This window comes from Polyodon spathula, chromosome 16, assembly GCF_017654505.1.
Source record: "Polyodon spathula isolate WHYD16114869_AA chromosome 16, ASM1765450v1, whole genome shotgun sequence".
Classification (NCBI taxonomy): Eukaryota; Metazoa; Chordata; class Actinopteri; order Acipenseriformes; family Polyodontidae; genus Polyodon; species Polyodon spathula.
The window spans coordinates 36,260,454-36,280,645 of record NC_054549.1 but is presented as its reverse complement, the minus strand read 5'-3'; the positions used below and the strand labels follow the sequence as shown (position 1 = coordinate 36,280,645).

At 38.2% G+C, this 20,192-nt stretch overlaps 1 protein-coding gene across 9 annotated transcripts in view; it reads left to right on the top strand.

Annotated features, from left to right (window-relative positions):
* Positions 1-20,192, top strand: part of LOC121329395 (ERC protein 2) — a 262,968-nt gene that overhangs the window by 205,085 nt on the left and 37,691 nt on the right. The gene's annotated exons all lie outside the window — the stretch shown is intronic.

The window sequence follows — 20,192 nt, the reverse complement described above, 5'->3', positions numbered from 1 at the left end:
ATCGGTACACCATGGAATCTATAAATCTAAGTTAAATGTGGGGTGGGTTTTGTTTGTTGCACACTGAACAACAAAAAGGTATTTGTAACCAAGATCATGAAACAATAGGTACTACAGTTGGCATATACAAAGCTAATATAGACCATCGTAAATATATCCTAAATTTTATTTTTATGGCTAACTTCAAACGTGTTAATTTTGATATTAACTTAAAATCACCTACTTATGCAAAACAAACACCAAGTAATAGAGCCATGTATTACATTCACTAGACATACAACAGTGAATGCAGGCAGTAAAAAGTCTTAATTTCCTTGTGTACATTTTTCACTCTCAATTCAGCTTTCAAGGAAGTTCTTCTCTGCGGACAAATGAATCTCATCGCTGTCTGGAGTTACTGCAGCCAGGAATGTTTCAAATAAAGAAGCCTGTCCAAGTTTGGGTCAAATTAGTACAAATTACAAAACATCTTCATCTTCTAGGGAGTTTCTTGTTTGTCTTCAACTGCTGATATCCCCCATAGTCACAGCATGATATAAGGAGTCATGTGCTTTTTTTTTTTGTTTGTTTTACTTCTTCCTATCAAAAGACCATACTACTGTCTGTGAAAGGAGATTGTTGGACACCAAGTCGATCAGTCATTCTTTCTTTCCAAAAAAATTATTTCAAATAAGTTAGCTGAAAAAAAGAATGTAGAAAGGTAGAACAAAATTGGTATTCACAAAACAGGCCTAGGCTGAATAAGTGTTTATCAGGCTCATACCAATAAGCTATAAGTGAGGGTATAGGCCATCTATTTAACTATTAAGACTGTTATGAGGTATCTGCATACATCATACCCTGCCATTTGCACAAAATGGCTTTCATCCAGGACCTTACCATTGCTTTTATAATAGGTTAATCCTCCAGTGTTTGTTTCAACAAATGGCCATTTAAAAATGCCATTATCTGTGGAAATATCAGACCAGCTACATCGCTGTGTGTATCTACCACATTTAAAGGTGGCTAAATGTATTATCCACTGTAGTGATGCTACACATGGAAAAGATCAAATGTTGTGTTATTACTTTGGAGCAATAAGGCAGCCTAATCTTGTCTTCCGGCCTTTTAGTGATCGGCTCTTAATGTGAGAAAACATTGATGGCAAAACCCGATAGACAAAGGGCTGTGGAACTTCATGAGAGAGTTTCATACAGGTTTGTTTTGACAGTTTGATGCTGTTGCATGTGGTGTAATTGGTAAGTTCTGTGAAACCAGTGATCCATAAGAGCACGGTTTGGATCAGGGTCTAATCTGGATGTGGTACAAACAGAACGGTTCTCATCTGATTGTGGAATTCCTTTCCTCTGTCTCTGGGTGTTGATTGCAGACCTTTTGTTTACTTCCTTGGCTTCTAAAAAACCTTTTAATGAAATAAGAATGTTACTGCTGGGAATTTTTTTTTTTTTTTTTTCTCATGTGCTTATCCAACTGGAAATTGCGTGTGCTCATATAAGCATTTCTTTCTTGAGCCTCATTTTGAAAGCTCCTTGAGGGCTCTGATGCTACCCAGTTGCAGGCTCTTGGCTCTCAGCGTATGCATGATGCAGATCAGCCTCATACCAGCAGTGTTTTATTTACCAGTACAGGTCTGTTGTCATGAAAGCCATCACCATTACAGGAACATCTCAGGGAAGTACAGAAAAACATAAACTTAAACTAACAAACACCAGCTAATATGTTTATGCTTGATGGGGTCTTTTACAGAGCATTTGACCTTCTTTATACGCATATTATACACACATTCCTGTGAAGAATAGCACGCCGTTAATGATAAACAAATATAAACCCAATGCCCAGAAACTACTACCATCTAGTTTTGTTTTTCACCCTAGTTCTGATATATATTTATTCCCTTTGAATGTGTATTGCAGTTTAATGACGTACACACACTAATTATCCCAGATCTCCAGAGACTTCAGAGTGCTGTTTTATTTGCATTTGAGAAGCAGCATAGACTCAAAACAAATAGTTAGGTCCTGGTTCAAACCAAAACTTGGGCTAATATTGATCCCTGGCAACTGGATTGAGAAGCCACTTTTCTCTAGTAAATAACACCCCAAGCAAATAAATACCAGAGTTGATTAGTGTTTCGTTATTCATTTTCAAGTCTATATCCTTCTTTAAAAAATTACTAGGGTAGAAACAACGTTAAAATATTTGAAAGTTAACAAATACTTGAATGAAGAGATTATGGTTTGCCATCTGGTATAGAGTGGAAAGCGATTTCGGTAATGGGTAAATGAACATACTCCAAAGAGGTCTTCTTTAAGCTTAACTGTCAAAATATGAACAGTTGTATTTAAACATACAGTAGTTTACTTTTCCATATTAAAGGGGAGCTTCCAATTGTTTTAAAAATAAATAGCCATAGACCACTTAAACATTGAGCAAAGCAAGCTTTGTTTACTTGTTTGGATCATCACAAACATTCTTTGTGGTCAAGAGAAAGCTCTGGATTGTTTTTAAGGTAGACCTTGGGATTAAGGATGATACCTGTTCTTTTATCACCTAAAACCTTCATACATGGCTGCCTTAACATGCTGGCCTTTCCTGACCTGCCACTCAACTGCCTTCCAAAAGGTCAACCTCTCAATCATCCGTCCTTTGTCTGTGAGAGTAAATCCTGCTCTCGTGCTGTGAAGTCTGATTGCAGCAAGGAAGCATCATGGTTTAGAGCTGTTTTTTTAGTTAAGAGACTGGACTTTTGAGGTGGTGTTCTCAGTTTGAACTCTTTACAGGTACAGACTGCTGAAGGGATTAAGCCAGTTGTTAAAAAGCTTAACTGATGCACCTCTTAAATAGCTTTTGTAGAGGCAGCAATTTAGTTCCTTTGTTCTTTCCTACAATTTAGAAAGAAAACTTTTTTTAAATATATTTCCCAATGAACAGAAATAAGAGCCTAGGTAAACGAGTCTTTAGAAAATTTATTTGATTTATCCTTTTTTTGTTTTTTTCAAAAGTACAAAAATACCCTCAAACACAAAACCCTGAGGGGTTCAGACAGTCTTAATGATCTTCTCACCCAACAATGGCACCAGCTCAGGAGGCTTTCCCGGCGAGCCTCGTTGACCCTCGTTGTTGGTATATACCATCTGGACAATGTCTCTGAGTGCGTTCAGTCAATGTCGAACTCCCAGGCAGATAGGATTGGTTTTTTTTTGCAGCGAACCAGGCCAGCTGGCAACAGCTTCTAGTGAAGAAGGGCAAGAGATTAAAAACCAAAGCAGATAGTGACTGAACACTGCCTATGAAACTAAAGGTGAAAAGGTGACTTTTTTAGGTAAATTCCACCAGCCCCAACACATATGGCATTCATTATAATGAGATACTATTGAATATATACCCCCAAAGTACTACTGTGCTTTATAGCAACTATACGCATACAATCAGCCATTTTTCTCCTCTTTCTTCTTTTTTTTATACCCTTTGCTCTGATGCATTGCTTGCATCTCCAATGGCAGCTTGAATATTAACATATTTATGTCAGCCACCCCTTCTCCACCCTTCAGTCATTACCGATTGACTCGAGAAATGCGTGAGAATACTCAGAGGTGTTTCCTAGGCTGATTGTCTTTGACATGTTCACCAGGTCTGCTGCTGTAAAGCCCTCTCCCAGAAACACGTACAGCCATTCTGTATTTGGTTCCCATTCACTGCAGCAGGGAATCAAAACACCACATTGTAATTATTGCAGTCGTTTATGTCGGTGCAAAACCAGATCAGAATGACATCAGAGGCTATTGAAAAGCTGGGGAAATGTCTTTAAGCAGGCTTGTATTCTACTGGGGCCAGTCAACGAGAAGCATCAAGGACGAGGGACTGGTGAGGGGAGAGGAGGGAAAAGTGAATTGAAGGGGGGCAGCTTAGACATAAACATTTTAACGTTTTAACATCAGTGTAATAGAGAAACTTACACACTAAACCAACAGTTGTTTAATTTTATTTCATTAAAACATACGTACTTGTATTTTGTTGGTAATGCTATTTCCCTTAAACCCTTCCCTTACTGCAGCTGGAAATTGTTTTTGTTTATTGTATCGGCCCAGTCTTCTTTCAGGCCATTACAATTCTTTCAGAGGCACTTTGACAGATACCAGGCACTATTCTTTAACACACCCTTCTTCAAGCTCACAGATTACATAAACATTCAGTTTTTAATCCTGAGAAAGAGTAATTAGGCTTTAAAGCAACATTTAAAAGTTTGAATGTAGTAATGCTTCCCTTTGGCAATGCACATACTTGCAGTACATGAAATTTTTGTATTTATTATCACAGTTTAATGAAACCAACCTGAGTGTGCTTCTGACTTCAGATAAGCTGTTTGTGCAATTCAGAAGGTCAAAGAATCAGATTCATATGGATTCATATGGAACGTCTTGAAGTTCAAGTTTAACCTAAATTAAATCTAATCCATTAAGAAAAGAAAAGGCTTTGGCTTAACCCAGATTGGCACCTGTATCATTATAAGAGGCAGCTACTACCAAAGTGACTTGCTTGGGATTAGCTCCTGAATGCTCCACAGACCTTGCTGCAGACGATCCCTTGCAAAGGTAGAGGTAACTTACTGGGAAAACATTTTATGATAAAATTGAGAAATGTTGCTTAACGTATACGCGTTGTTCTATAATTTAGTTTTTTCTTACCAGCTATATGTCCAATGCATAGCCACGATACATATGATTGAAAAGGAATATGATGTCAGTATGTGTGATTAGGTCATGCAGTCTGTTCTGTATTTAAACTCTGTCTCTTGCATTGACGGTTTGGTAATTAAAGTATTTTTTTTCCTATTGTGCAGTTGTGGGAAATGTTCCACTTGGCACACTGCTGTGTGCGAAATGGGTCAGTACTGCAGGTGAGACTGTGGTTTGATGTGAAGCGTGTAATACTTTTTAACGCAATGACATCAGTGTTTGAACGTCAAGTCTTTGTTTCATTAAGGTGCGATCTAAGTAATCCTTACATGCGTGCTTTACAAAGGAACAGTATCTATCTATTGTTTTTGCAGTATGGTTTCATTTAATGGGCGTTGCTTGCTGCCAAGATTTCAACAAGAATTATGTTGACACTTATAAATGCAAATAATGAAAGGGTATGGCTTTGTAATGAGGTGAGTGTATATTTACCAGAGACGTTCCTGTTTGACATTAATTCACATGTGTTTCTCTTTCTTGGAGAAAGAAAGAGATAGGAAAAACTGAAATACAAGTTCAGTTATGTATCGCAAGAAAACAAATGTGTGTTAAAGTAACTGAATTATCAAAGTAAATAACACATATACCAGGGTCACAGCTAACAACTGATATTCACCAGAGCATATGTTTTGATCTAGTTGGACATATTTTTATAGGAATGCATTGAAACCAGATTAAAGCAAAACTAAAGCAGACCTGTAGTCTTTTAAACTCGTGTGGCTACAAACAGCACATTAGTATTATGATACTGATGGCAAAAGAAACAAAAACAGTTGAGGGGGACTCAGCTATAGCAATGGCTGCAGGCAAGTCGAGAAGACATTTCCTGCAGTGGTTCACACCTGGTTTTAAAACAAGGCTTGTGATTTGTGGAGCAGCGACAGACTTATTAAGAAACAAGATTTTTTTAAGATTCCTGCAGTTGGGATGAGATCTTTTTGTGTTGTGTCTTTTCCTGGGGCTTGTTTTTATTTCCTTCTCCGCAAGCAGACTCTTTCCTATTCATGAATGTGTTTACGTGTTGACTGTGAGTGTTAACCTAATGCTCCAAGCAACACCAAAGTCCTGCCATTTAATTCTCTCTTATCTGGTTGTAGATAATGTGGGCTGTTGAAAAGAGTCCCGCCTCTCCATCCATTGACATGATGTCACTACTGTCAATCACAGAGGCATTGAAGCAGGGGAGTGGGGGGTGGGGGGGGGGGGGGGGGGGGGGGGGGGCTTTTTATTTTACATTCTCTGTCAGAAGGTCCTATCGGCATTGTTACACCTGTTTGTATTAGATGTCACTGACCACCTTCGTACCCTGCAGGTAATATCTAGCCTTGGATCCGGTAATCTGACTGACTTCCTGTGTGTTTGCTAGATTTAAATTGCTTTTGTGCTGGAATTTGAATTTGAATTTGCTTGAATTTGCAGCCTTTGTATCACCCACAGCCATTTACCATGAATGGATTCCCATAGGAAAAGCTCTTGCGTCTTGGAATGTAGTAGTGGTGGGGGAGGACGGGGGGGATCCAGTGAAAAAGCGGAGTTCTTGAAACTTGAGGGAATTGAATCAATTCAGGAATTCTGGATAATGTCACAGGACGAGGGCCCCTTCCCAGAGGCATTACACCGTTGTGCCCAGCACTTAGGAAAGCATGGCTTTGGCTGCTTTTAAAACAAGCCAGGTACATATTTAGTTTGAAAACCAAAACAAAAATACAAACTACTTGTTTTCCAATTGGTTTAGAATCAAAAGTAATTAGACCTCTACAAGAAAAAAAAAAGGCCTTAATGTGTACATGTTCTGTCAGAATGCGAATCCAGAACAAGCGTTCACAGGCTTTGAAAAGGTATTTGCATCAAAAGTATTGCTTTACATCTGATTCAGACCTCTGTCGTTTTAATTGTCAAACAAATAACATCTGTAATTGTGAAGCATCATGCAGTGTAATCTAGTTAGTTCTGCTTTCAAGTGGGTTTGTTCATTGCTTTCAGACCTTTTGGTTACAGTGTATCCAGCATGACCTTTTGTTTTGCTGGAGCCACTCAAATTACAGCATGCAAAAAAATAAAAGCATGCCTCTGATTTAGCCTAATGCATTTTCCTGGATTGTATTCCATTGTGTTTTATAAGGCAGACGTATTTACTGGGAGGCTAATCTTGCCATATTGTCATACTGATCCTTTTAGAACAGGATGTTCTTCTTTAAACAAAACTACCTGTTCTGTCAACATGCATAACTGACCCCTGGCATCACTCTTTCATTGCTCTGCAGTGAAAAACTGAAGTTGTTTTGAGATGTGACTGAACCGGAATGCTGAAATATCATCATTTGTATAAACAGTTTTTGTATTTATTATTATTATTATTATTATTATTAATAATAGTAGTAGTCGTAGTCGTAGTAGTCACGGCATCAGTGCCATAATAAGATAATAATAATAATAATAATAATAATAATAATAATAATAATAATAATAATAATAATAATAAATAGTTTATTTATTTATTGTTATTTGGTAACCTTCGAGAAGTACAAAGTTTGCTCAGTCTCATTTTTGGTGCCACTTGTCAGTGTACTCTCATAGTGCTTTAAAAAAAAAAAAGCTATGTGAAAGTTGTTTATTTGAACACAATACCAAAACCCACAGTTTGAGACCTTTATTTTTACCTGGAAAGACCTATGAGAGTTCAATCTTAGTGCCCTTAGGGTGTAGCAAACAAAGGTGACCTTACCAAGTTACAGCAATCAATTAGCAGAATGCATTCTAAAATTACAACCACTTACAGGTAAAACAAACACATTCAGAGCACTCACTTGCGCATTTATGGAGTACATTTATGTTTTAAAAGGATTGTTGGTGCAATGAGGAATTCAGTATCTAAATGTGGCTTTTCCAAAGGCTGCCATAAATGAGCATCTTTTTTTGCAACCTGTTCTCACATACTGTGCACCGTTGAGCCTGCTCAGTACTTGGAATGGAGCCCTTGAAATGAAATACTTCTCTGTCTTTCACTCTCTCTCTCTTATTTTTAAATGTCTTTAAATAGCTAACTAAATAAATACAAAACACTGTTGTAGTCTGGTAATCCAGTGAAGCTACTAGGTGCTTGAAAGCCTAGGCTGTCCTCTCGAGTGTGTTGAACCAGTCAGGATAACATGTGATTTTTAAACCATGTCTAATTTAAGTTCCTACATTGACACTGAGCTGGCATACCTAAGCATGCTGTCTCTGTGTGTGTGAGAGTGCTATTCCTGTTTGGAAACCGCATATTTCTTGTTGTCAGAGGTGATGAGGATGGTGAGCGCTCTTGAATAGAGACCACGTGATTGTCTAGATAACTGGTAAGATTTAAAACAGTTTATTAATCCAGCCTGTCTTAACTGTGTACTCAGATTGGTGCTCTTAAAAGAACAGTATGTAACAGCTGAAAGAATAATCGCTTTAGCAAAGTAAAACTGACTGATCAAATGTCTTCATTTGAAAAGATATGCAGATTAAACTTCTATCAGATCAGGGAAGACTTGGAGCATATGTCTGTGATGATAAACTTTAACACCGCCTTTGTACTTCTTTGTATTGTTGTTTCTAGGTTAGGTAACGCTTTATCTCCACATGTACTTGTGTTGTTACTATGTAGCTACAACTAATCAATGTTAGGCTTTTATAGTCACTTATCTGGAGTGGATCCCAACAGTATTGCAGCTTTGCATCAGTTTCGTTTTTTTTAAAGCTAGTAACGTCCTGTCTGTGGCTTGTGTCCTGGCTGCCTCTCTATCAGCTGCTGCAGGATTGAAATATGAAGAAAGATGTGCTTGATTCAGATAAGCACTACAGCCAAGCAGGGGCCTTACCTCCCAGAAAGCAGATCCTACCCCTGTGCCTCAATTTGCAGTTATGGAATGCTGAGACCGAGTCCTATCCTCGATTTTTAATGACATCCTTTTTCCGATTTAAACCCAGTGCCCAGCAAGCATACCTTTTAGTGGGGAAGGAACAAATTCCTTTACAAAAGAAAAAGGTGACTGGACGATTTGCCGACTGTACTGTAAAACTTTCCATCTTGTCATCCCTGTGATCCAGCTTTTTCTGTTTTTGTTCTTATGAGTTATAAGTGTCTTTTTATATTTTAAGTGTGGTTGAGGGGCTCGCTGTCGTATCTTTTATCTGTTCTTCCCAAAGCCACACTTGCAAGACTACATTCAGCAGCGGATTAATCCTGCAAATAACTCGGTTCATCTTACACAGCAGCTGCCAAGAAGGCCTTTGCTTCACAGGCTATTCTGTACTTTGTGAAGGTTGTATTTTGCAATTATTCCTAGCATGTTTTACCACCCCCACCCCCCAACCCCCACCCCCTCCCCACTCCTAGTAGAACTGAATTTGAATGTGCTCCTTTATGCCCCAAGTAGACCTGAAGCTAAGCCTTTAACAGGGAGGTCTGCACTAATGTGATTCACACATGAAAAAACAGTACCACTACCCTAGAGTGTTTTTTTTTCTTTCTTTTTTTTTTTTTTTTTTTTTTTTTAACCATTCGGCCGTTCTGTTAAAATATAGTTCTTACCCAGGAGGGGGGCAAGCTTATGCAGACGGATTGTGTCTGCACTGCTCCGAGAATAACATAGACTCAAACTTGGCTCAGGCTGCCAAAGTGAGCAGTCTGACACTCATTTCCAATGTACTGCCTGTGGAATCTAAAAGTATGCCCGAAATTTGGTTTTCAATCTACACAACCTCTTACAATCAGGGTTTGTTTGGCAGACCACATTGTTATGTTTGTTTATTTGGTTTTTGTTAATAGGAAGGTTTATTGTGACTAAATGTCTAATTTTGAGTGTAATTCTGGAATTGTTGAAAAGTATATACATAGATAGTCATTAACATATTTTTAGAGCTCATGCAAATTGCAAGAAGCTAGAAGAAATATTGAAGGGAAAATAAATAGATAAAGGTTACCCTCCTTGTGTATAAAGGTGGCAAGGGTCAGTACTTGTTAGTGAAGCAATCGCCAGTCTTTTGATCTGGTTTGCATTATTTTGTATTTAATTCCCTTAGCATTTCCAAAGCTGACTTCAAGAAGCTTGATTCTCTAGTAACCTATTAGGAACTGTGAAGAAACCGCAGAAATCAATCTGCTCAGTAAGCATGCTTTGTTCCAAGATGACTTTGTGCTATTTTTTTTTTTTTTAATGCCCAAATAGAGAACTTTAAGCTCTTTCTAACCTTAGGTAAGTCATGCAAAGGGCTATAATAATCAGGCCTATTGCCTTGTTTTTAGCCCTTTATCTCTTTAATTGTCTAATTGTAAAAACTCCAGAATCACCTGTTTTCGGATACCGCTCCCCAGTGTAACTAATGCACACTGTAGTGAATCTGAACAAAGCTTGATGAGTCAGGACTTGACATAGCAGCTCCTATTGTTGTTGTTTGGGTCCAGACATACAACACTGACTCAACAAAAAATTGTTTAATTTAACTGATATAGTTAATTACAGGTGTTCCTTTTATTTAGTGTAGTGTACAAAACAAACGAAAAAAGTTTTGTACACTGAGAAATTACAGTTCAGAACCCTTTGTTAAAAAACATTACAATATATATATATATATATATATATATATATATATATATATATATATATATATATATATATATATAATCTGCACCAGTCTTGTGTACCTGGCCTGCCAATTAGGACTCCCTGATGATAAGCTGCCCACATACAGTACAGTCTGTGAAAGGTTTTTCTCATGTCTGTACAGATTGTAACTGGAAATCTAAGAGCAGCATCTTAACTGAGCGGATCATCCCCTCTTCTAATAACAGTTTATGTAGTTGGTTTAATCTTACAGTATAAGTGAGCACTCATCTGACAGATTCTCATATGAGCGGATTAGGGTCCCGCCATAGACATTTTTATCATACGGGTTCATTCCCTAGGAAGAATACTGGCTTTTACATACTTCAGAAATGATTCCAAATGGCTTGTCCAGATTACATCTTGCATGTGAAATCCTGCAAATATTATGTTACAGTGCCGGCTGGCATTCTTTAATTGCTAAAGTTCAAACCGATCTGCCTGAAAAGCTGGTCTTCATAAACTGGATGTGCTGATACCAAGGAGTGCCCTGTGGACATTCACACAAATTCACACAAATATATACATATATATATATATATATATATATATATATATATATATATATATATATATATATATATATATATAGTGATGACATACTAGGGGGAGGAGGAGGGGAAAATGTAGTCCAGGAGTTACTTGAGGGACTACATTCCCCAGAGTGCTACAGGAGGAAGCCAGGATGAAGTTCACCTGGGTCTGATTATTAATGAAGGTCACCTGCCTGCAATCAGCAGGCAGCTATATAATCAGAGGGAAATGTTTGTTCAGGGCAGTCTCCAGTCTGTGTGTGGTCTGAAAAGGGTACTGTGTGAACCGGCTTTTGTTTGTGTTAAAACTGTCTTGTGTAATCGTGAAACGGCTTAGCCATCCGATTTTAGTTAGGTTCGAGAAAAGGGTTTAGTTAGCACACGTGCAGGAGGTAGGGTTTCATTTTTGTTTTATTTTTGTTATTGATACTGAAAAACTTAAACTTTCTGTTGGATCTGTATTTTAAAAGGGGCAAAGCGAACCCCAGCCATGAGCCTGTGTTATATATTATTATTATATATTATATATATATATGTTATATATATGTTATATATATGTTATATATATATTGGTAGGCAGGTAGGTTTTCAAATCACAGGACTGAGACCCAAGTAGTTGAAGTAACAAAAGTTGTTCAATAAACGAGGAGTTAAAAAACAGCTTCTGTTCCATACCTCTAAGCCCAAAACCCCACTTCCTGCAGGAGTCCAGCTGTCTCATCCCTAGTGAAATGCTTCTCCTCAAGGGGACTCAGTGGAACACAAACTGGTCGTTACTGTGTCTTCAGTGTGCTTTAACAAATGTTTGCCATTGGCGATCTTTGATCTAGCAATCCTCTGACCTTTCTAGGCGCCTGAAGTGCCCATGCAATTCTTATCTCTCTTTGTTTAGATGAGTATTATCCATAAAGAGATTAGCAGAGTATGGAAGTGAGCTTTTACTAGGAGGTAAAAGGTTACACTTTCTGTTATGGCAAAGGACAGCTTTATGTGTTCTGCATGACAGACATGTGTGGGTACAGTGGACAGTCATCCATATGACTGTGTAGCATTATTCTCATCAGCCTGTAATTGATGTGCCACTGCTCAATGAGCAATGCTATCGTATGTATTCTGTTGCAGTTGACGCAGCATTCAATGAGGTCTCATTTAATGGCTCTAAGTCATTTTAGGCAAGTGCCCTGACCAGTGATCCAGTAGTTTGGATAAAGGGTTATTCCCTTGACCTGCCTACTTGTTAGGGAATGCTTTGCATTAGCTCAGTTCAAAATTTAAAAAGCTTTCCGTCTTTAATATAAAGAAAGCAAGACTAAACAACCTGTTCAGTAAAGCCTTACTCCCGCATACTTCAGTAAATCTGTGCAGAAGAGGAATGCTAGATAACGCTGCATGTTCTTTTCATTTGGGAGGTGCTAATCTATGACACTGATACCTGTGCAGCACCGTGATTTTGCTCGTTATTGCTCTGGTTCCTGAAAGATAAAGCAATTTCCACTGCTTTCCTTGCAGCAAATGACATCCTAACTGGAGACATAAACATGAACTGACACATGCCCTCAGTATCTCCCAATTAATCAGGCTGGATGCTGGATTAAACCCAGGACCTAAACAATCCAAAAGAGTCGTTTCCAACATCTTTACTGGAACTCTCTTAACCTAGACTCTGATCTCCTCCTGCAGCACTGACTTCTATCCTGTTCCTAATAAAACAACTCTAATGGCACACTTACACAAACACACATTCAGTATTAAATCGCCTAATTTATAGGAATTGCATCCTAGATAAAATGATAAAACGTTTCTGGTTCCTCTCATGTCTCCACTAAATGCATATGAAAGACACCAAAATAAACATTCACGACCAAAGTAAACAGAAAGAGCTTCATATTACCCACAGGAACAAAACAACTAATTTTTTAATGGAAAAAGTATTTGTATAATTTGTTTATAAAGAATTACAACACTTTAATGGGAAAATGACTTACTCGGAGCACCTGAATTCAATTTTAATCACAAACTGAAAGACTGTTTACAATTAGGGTACAGTTTGGTTTCCTTTCTCCACCCTCCCGGCTCTTGGTAGGAATCATGTTCAGACCACACTGGCTGTCTTGCATTCTTTGCCAGTGGGAACAACAGAGGCAATTGGAGTTAACACTGTGATCGTGACCAATCCAGTCACAACTAGGATCACAAAGCAAAGGAGAAGCAATTGTGGAGGAGGATCCATTGCTGGTTTAACCCCCCCCCCCCCCCCCCCGGCCGTTTTACTGTACATTCTGGTCTGTAACACATTTTTTTGGTGTGATCCCCCCCCCCCCCCTTAAAATCTTTTTAGTAAGCTGTGCTCAGAATGTCTTTGCTAGCTTCTTTGAACAGCTGCCAGTACAATTAATCACAGGTTTGCTTGGTAGGGTTTTCAGATACTGCAGGTCTTTGGTCACCTAGCGATGCCAAAATATATCCAGGGGTAACTGCTAATACACCAAGGTGTCAGTGTGTTAACCTTGCACAAGAACAGGTAATTAGTCAGGGTCCCGCTGTGATAATCAGGCTGAGATGTGTTCAGCAGCTGGGTCTCTTTCCACTGGTGACATGGCCATGTAGCTGTCCAGACCAAGGAGGGGCGGGATTAGGCAGCTAGCACAGCCTGCACCTATAAACATGTAGGAAGCAAGCTGTTATCAGAGGCTCAAGAATGTAGCCTGATGAGATAACGCCTATGCCAGCCCTGCCTTTTTACAAGTGATCATCTAGAGATAATAGCGTTCTTTAAATAGAGGACACAAAAAGTACACACCTCGAAAAAAAAAAAAAAAAAGCCTGCCTTGTATATAATTATTTTTAATTGTCATGCTATTTTTTTTCCATAATTTAAGAACTTGTGAAGAGCTTTTGTCTGTGCTAAGATTATTATTGGATCATTCCTGTCTATTGATAAACTGGAAAGAGTGGTTTTGATCTTGTCAAAGCGGCAGTTTTTGCTATTTGTCCCATAGTAGAAGAGCAGCCCTGTTCTGTCTTCTAGTTCTTGAAGGCTAATATGACATTGACATTTGTTTTACAGCTTGTTTCACACTATTTATGATAAAAAAAAACAACTGCTGTTTGTATCATTGGTTTCATTGTATTATTTTAGCCACAAATTGCTGTATGGTACCAGTATGTGGCACAGAAGAAATATGCAGTATTTTTAGTGATAATAAGTTTTAAAGGAGTAAACCAATGCTTTAAAATATTTTTCCAAATTAACGTTATGGCTGGTCTCCCCATTGTTTTAACCATTTAGATAAACACAGTCTAATTTCAGCCAGCCCATTGGAGTTAGTTGTCAAATCTTTCATCTCTAGTTTTATCTTTGAAGGAGCTGCACATTCCATATTGAAGTATGAAATACAAGCAAAGAACCTAAAACCATCGTTATCAAAATAAAAGGTGGGGCAGTGATGATGTTGCAAGTGCTAATTACAGGTAATAAATGGATAAAACCTTGGTTGGATTTTAAAACCTTTAAGTTAATGATTAGCCATTGTCTGAAAGCCATGCTGGGTGCATCGCTGTGTCATAATCTGGTACATATTAGGAGAAGGCAATGTGCCCTAGTTGTTAGAACTGATGGCTGAGAGCCAGGGGTTGCTGGTTTCACATTCCTGTCCAGCCAGTGAATCACTGTGTGACCCTAAGGCGAGCCATTTACCTTCATGTGCCTCTGCTATGAAACTGATTACAGACAGCATTGAAACACAGCATCTGAGGGGCCTCTGTAATGTAAACAATGCATTTCCAAATAAGTTACAGTGCACAGCCCATTTATTTAATAAATGGAACTGCCCTATCTAAGTTTACCTTCTGTGCCTTTCAATTTTTCAAAGATGGTCAGTCGTGTAATTGCTGACGTTTTAGCGTGAAAGTTGTATCATACATTGTTCATGACAAAAGACACCAGTGCTTTTATACACTATTGAAAGCTTAACATTGGCTAAGCACCCCCGAGTATTTTTTCCTGTGCTGCTGAAACAGTGTAGTCGTGTAACATACCTGACAACGTAATTCAAAGCATTCTTCATTTTCTTTTGCCAGTATGTTTAAGGAAGTTTCGATCCTGCTGCATTTGTCTACGGGTGAGTTCCAGACAAACAGTTCTGTAACTTTGTCCGTCATTCAGAGATTTAAAGTGAATGGTTAGACAGAGAGGCATTGTGGAGTTAAGGTTTGGGGGAATGTTGTATTTAAGATTTATGTTGGGATTAAGGTTAGGGTTAAGGTACAATTTGATTGGCTTCCGGTCTGGAACTATTTATTAGTCACAGTCTATATTTAGTGTTGTTTGGGTACAGAGCACAGCAGGAAAGGATGTGTTTGTAGTTTTGTTATTACCATTATTATTATTTATAATTATCCAATAAAGAGATAATGTATTAGATGATGTATGAGTGCATTAAAATGTATATGTGTATGCATGTATATTGTTTTCGATAAAAGGGGTAATGTTCTAACATGCTTGAAAGAAAGCAGAAAGTATAGTGATTACATCTTAAAGGGAGATATAGCGTCTGTCTGCAGAACAGACACTTAGTCCAGTAACGCAGGCTCCAGCAAAGTTGTAACTCAGTTTGAAATTGTCTGCAGGTAAAAAGAGGATTCACTTTACAGGCCTACTTCAAAGATCTCAATGCCCTTCTGTGTTTATCTGATGCCAGTGTCGTCTTCCCTACTTTTTTATATTCTGTGTGTCTAGCTGGTAAATAAAGGCATGAGCATTACCTACAGCTGCAGCTCTTTGATCAGGAATGTAGGTCTGCTTCATTATATAATTTCAGCTGCACGATAAATGTACAGTGAAATGGAACATGCCAGTAAAACGTCCATCAAGATTTATAATCCTAAATTGTGTATTTGCCTGTTCAATTGATCCAAACAGAGAAAGATCTACAGCAAGTACAGTCACTGTAATATAACAAATAGGACAAACCCTGTCATTTAACTTGCTGTTTAAGACTAAAATGTACTTGAGACTCACCCACATTGTTAGTTTCAAAACATCTTCTTTTAATGGTTTAAATGATGTAGTTGCTATTTAGATCTGTCATCGTTTAGATACATTGAAATAGACCTTATTGACGTTATAAAAAAAAGCTGCTGCTTGGCATCAACATGCATCACAAACAGTTAGACCCAGCTAGTCTCCCAGTCTTGGCTAAGTGAGTTGGCATAACTGTTAGTAAGAGGAGATGAAGAATGCAGTTGGGTGTGTTAACTGGGGGAGCGGGAAGTTCATATTGCAGTCCACTTGATATTTGACCATGCAAACAATTAGTCCTCGGTCCTCCAGCGCTGTTTTTCTTTACACAAATAAGAATGAAAAGCAAGCAGGAAGGCTTTGGGTGAAGGAGAGGTGGGACGGCGGGGGCAGGGGGTGGGGTGGGGTACATCTGCGTCTGAACCGCTCCGTCCACCTGTCAGACATGAGTGTGCAGTATCACTAAATAAAGCTGACCACCTCTGACTGTTTAGAACCATTCAGTTACAGGTTTAGTTCTCAGCAGTGGTTTACCAGCACAGATCCAACAGTTAGTAATTTACTCTGATCTTGTTTAGTTTGCTGGGGTCCTTGTATCTTTGCTCAACAAAAAAAAAATAATGCAGCTTAACTGAGGGGCACATGCTATTGCAGTGATTTACATGATTGAGTGCAGAGGAGGGTGGGAGGATATGTCAAATGGGTAAAGAGATATGGAGAAACAATCATGCAACAATGACTTCTCTTTGTATTCTGCACTTGGCTAATCAGAGCTAATCATTAATAATACCTGCTCAGGGGGATGGTTTGATTTGCTGTGTGTTCTGGAACAAGCCCTTGGCTCGTGTATGTTCCACATGTCCAATGAATCATGGGGCTGAAAGTTAACCGAACACGTTTGTACTGTTTACTGGATAATCATGTACACTTTGCAGGCTAATTGTGTTTGACAACGTTGCATATCCCAAGTCCTGACTGGTTATATTGAAAATCACAAGTTAAAACGTTTACTTTTGGGAGTATGAGAAAGGAAACAATACTTCTGGTGAGATGTGACGAGTGTTGCTTTTTCCTGTTCCGATCTTTTGTAAGAAAGAAAGATTGATTACCACAAAAGCAACTTTTGATATAAAACCAGCAGTGATGATTTCTATCAACCTGTCAATTAACCTTCCACGGCACAACCAATCAGGATGTCTTCTGGTGGTGGTTGTTGTTTTGGGTTTCTATGGCAAGGGTCCTACGTAATATCTTGATGATCAGATTGACTCTCCACAGGATGACAACAAATACAGCAACATGTGGCTCCAAGTCTTCATTGTAGTGCAGCCTTGCTCATTCTCATGATAGCTTTGCAGACCAGATTGCCAGACGTTTTCCTTACTTGATCCCTGGCCATTCCCTCTGTCTAGGGTCTTACTGCTTAAGTAGTTGCCTTTTTCATTTCAGCAGCTACTAAATGGAAAAAGGTTGAGTGGCATGCTTATTTAATGTGATCTATACAAATCTTTGGCTGTTTGTTGTTAGTATCTTATATGAAGTACTGTTTATGTCATCCATGCAGTTACGCTGTTTAAAACCAGTGGAGTCTGAATTGATTCCAGATGTCTTTTTTTATCAGAGGACAATGAGTAGGTGAATACCCAGTGTCAACCCAAGAGTCTGTAAATCCAATCACCTAGAGAGCCTTCTAATATTCCTTCAAGCCAGGTCATTCTAGAAACAAATATAAGTAACAGATGTTATTTCCACCTGTAAATATTTAAAGATCATCTTGTGCTTCATTAAAAGTGTTCCATGTTGTTAGAGTGTAATGGACCTTAACGTATATATGATGCGCCCATGGATAATACAGATATAAAACTGATATATACTTGAACATGATTTTCTAAACCAGGTACACTGAAGTGTGTTGTATTTCCTAAAGGAAATCTTATTCCAAATGCAGAACCGTAATTCAATATTTTACGTATTGGAGTTGTAATCTAGGTGGCGGGGAGGATTTCACGATAACCTTCATGGTTCCTCATTTAGTTTTTGATATCTCCATCTGCTCACCTCTGAGATGGCTGGTTTGCTGAAGAGATGGGAATCTCCTATACTTTTGAGAGTAAAGTCATGTTATTACAGAAATGTGAACAGTGGTGGCACTGCCATCTGCCTTTCCTCTAGTGCAGCTGATTTGATGTATAGATTTGTGTCAGACTGAATGACCCCTGATGATCCCCTATGATCCTTTCAGATAAAATCAGCAAAGAACATATACTGAGCATCAAAAGACACTTATCACTTATATTTGAGCATCAAAAAAAATAACTGTCACTTATATTTGAGCATCAAAAGAAACTTATCACTTATATTTCGATAAAATTCACTAGATGTGATAGAAAAATGACAAACTCATCACGAAGATGCTCCAAAATGATCTGTCGGTATTGGACAGGTGTTGTGACTCTTGGTCTCCCAGTTCGTGGCCTGTCATTGACAGAATGTGTCTCACCAGGTTTTAAATTGTTGACTGTGAGCACCCAAGATGGCGAGCCACAGTACGCTGCCCTAGTCCACCCTACGATTGCACGAAGGCGCTGCTGTCTTGACAGACGTGGCATATTGGGTTATTTCTGTGATTTTCTTTATTGCTTTTATTCAAACTTGCAGTTCAGCAGCTGAAATCACTCCATATCCAGTGTCCAATCAATGTCCAATCAGCGTCTCACTAATTAGGTGATTAATTGCATATGTGTCAGTCCTAGTCACTCAAGCGTATCAGGGTCAAGGATAAATAATCAAGTGGTTAAAAAAAAAAAAAAAAAAAAAACATTTTATCAATGTCCATCATTTATATACCATATTTTTTTCGAAAATAAATGTGTCATGATAAGTTTCTTTTGATCCTTGGTATATATCTAGTGATCCTCTATCATCTGGCCACGTAATTGACTTAAATTACTAATTAGAAAATGGGTGATTTATGATCAGCTTTTTATAATGTATGTGTAAATACAGTATGTATTAAAAAAGACAACAACAAAAAAAAAAAAAAGCTGTTAAGATGGGTGGGGTAGCAACCGCTATGCCAACCTGAAACAACAAATCAAAGAGTGGGTGTGCTGCTTTTCAAACCATTCATCCACGCATTAAAAGCTGCAGGGGCCCGCAAAGACGTGAAACCTGCTTTCCAGCGCACTGCCCTCAGATTTGAACCAGCACAATTCCCACCAGTTCTACCTGCAACAATAAGAGCTCTAATTTACAAGCACTGGAAGCAAGGCAGAAATGCAGAAAGGTCTTTGCTTTTTTTTCCCCAAATAATGTTTTTTAATTTAAATATGTTACAGGAAATGCCTGGGGAGGTGATAGTTTGCAAATGGGCTCTTAAGGGGGAGAGTCTTTAGTTATGCGCCTTTAATTACTACACATGTTTTAAATGCATGCCATGATCAGTGCCAAAGACCAGGTGACACCAAAAGGAAAACCAAAAAAATGCCTCTGACCAATTATTTATTTTTTTATTTTTTTAATTTGTATCCGCAGCATTAATTGTTGATATGGAGCCAATTCTTTTGTTTTCCTTATAATTATTTAGATGTATGTAGGCTGATATCTGTCTCTCTTCAACAGCCTGTCTGTAGCTATGAAGTCCCAGCAACAGGAAATAGGCTTTGTTTTATAGATTCTCAGAAGTTATAATAATTGTATGTAAGACAAAATAAGATGGAAAATACTGTATATTCTCAAAAGTAAATGGTATATTCTCAAAAGTTAATGCTTTTGTGAAGCATTCCAGCACTACTCCATTAAAATATTTTTTCTGTAATTTCTAAGAAAAGGACTGGTTATCAAAAAAATAGGTCATTATGCTGTAGGTCAGTTAGAAACAGCTACTGAAGCACATTTTCTTCTGCAACAGGATGTCTATCCATTGTAGAAATTAGCATCTTTCATCAACAGCATGTTAAACTAATGCAAATGAATCAGCTGTAGTAGTTAGTGCATTATCAAATCTAGATCTGTTTTTTTCCCCTGCAAGACATTTAATTTTCATGGGCCGTCTAGTCAGGTGGTTGCAAAGGCCACAGTTTAAAAACAACACAGACAGTTCAAATCTCAGATCCACACAGACAATTTAAATTACTGTGAACAAAACTACAATTCTGATTTCCATAAAGATAACAAAAGAGGTCAAATGATTCAGATAATGAGACTGATCAGCGTTTATCAAGGTCTACCGCTATGAATGAGAAAGAAGATATTTATCATTTAGATTTTGAGG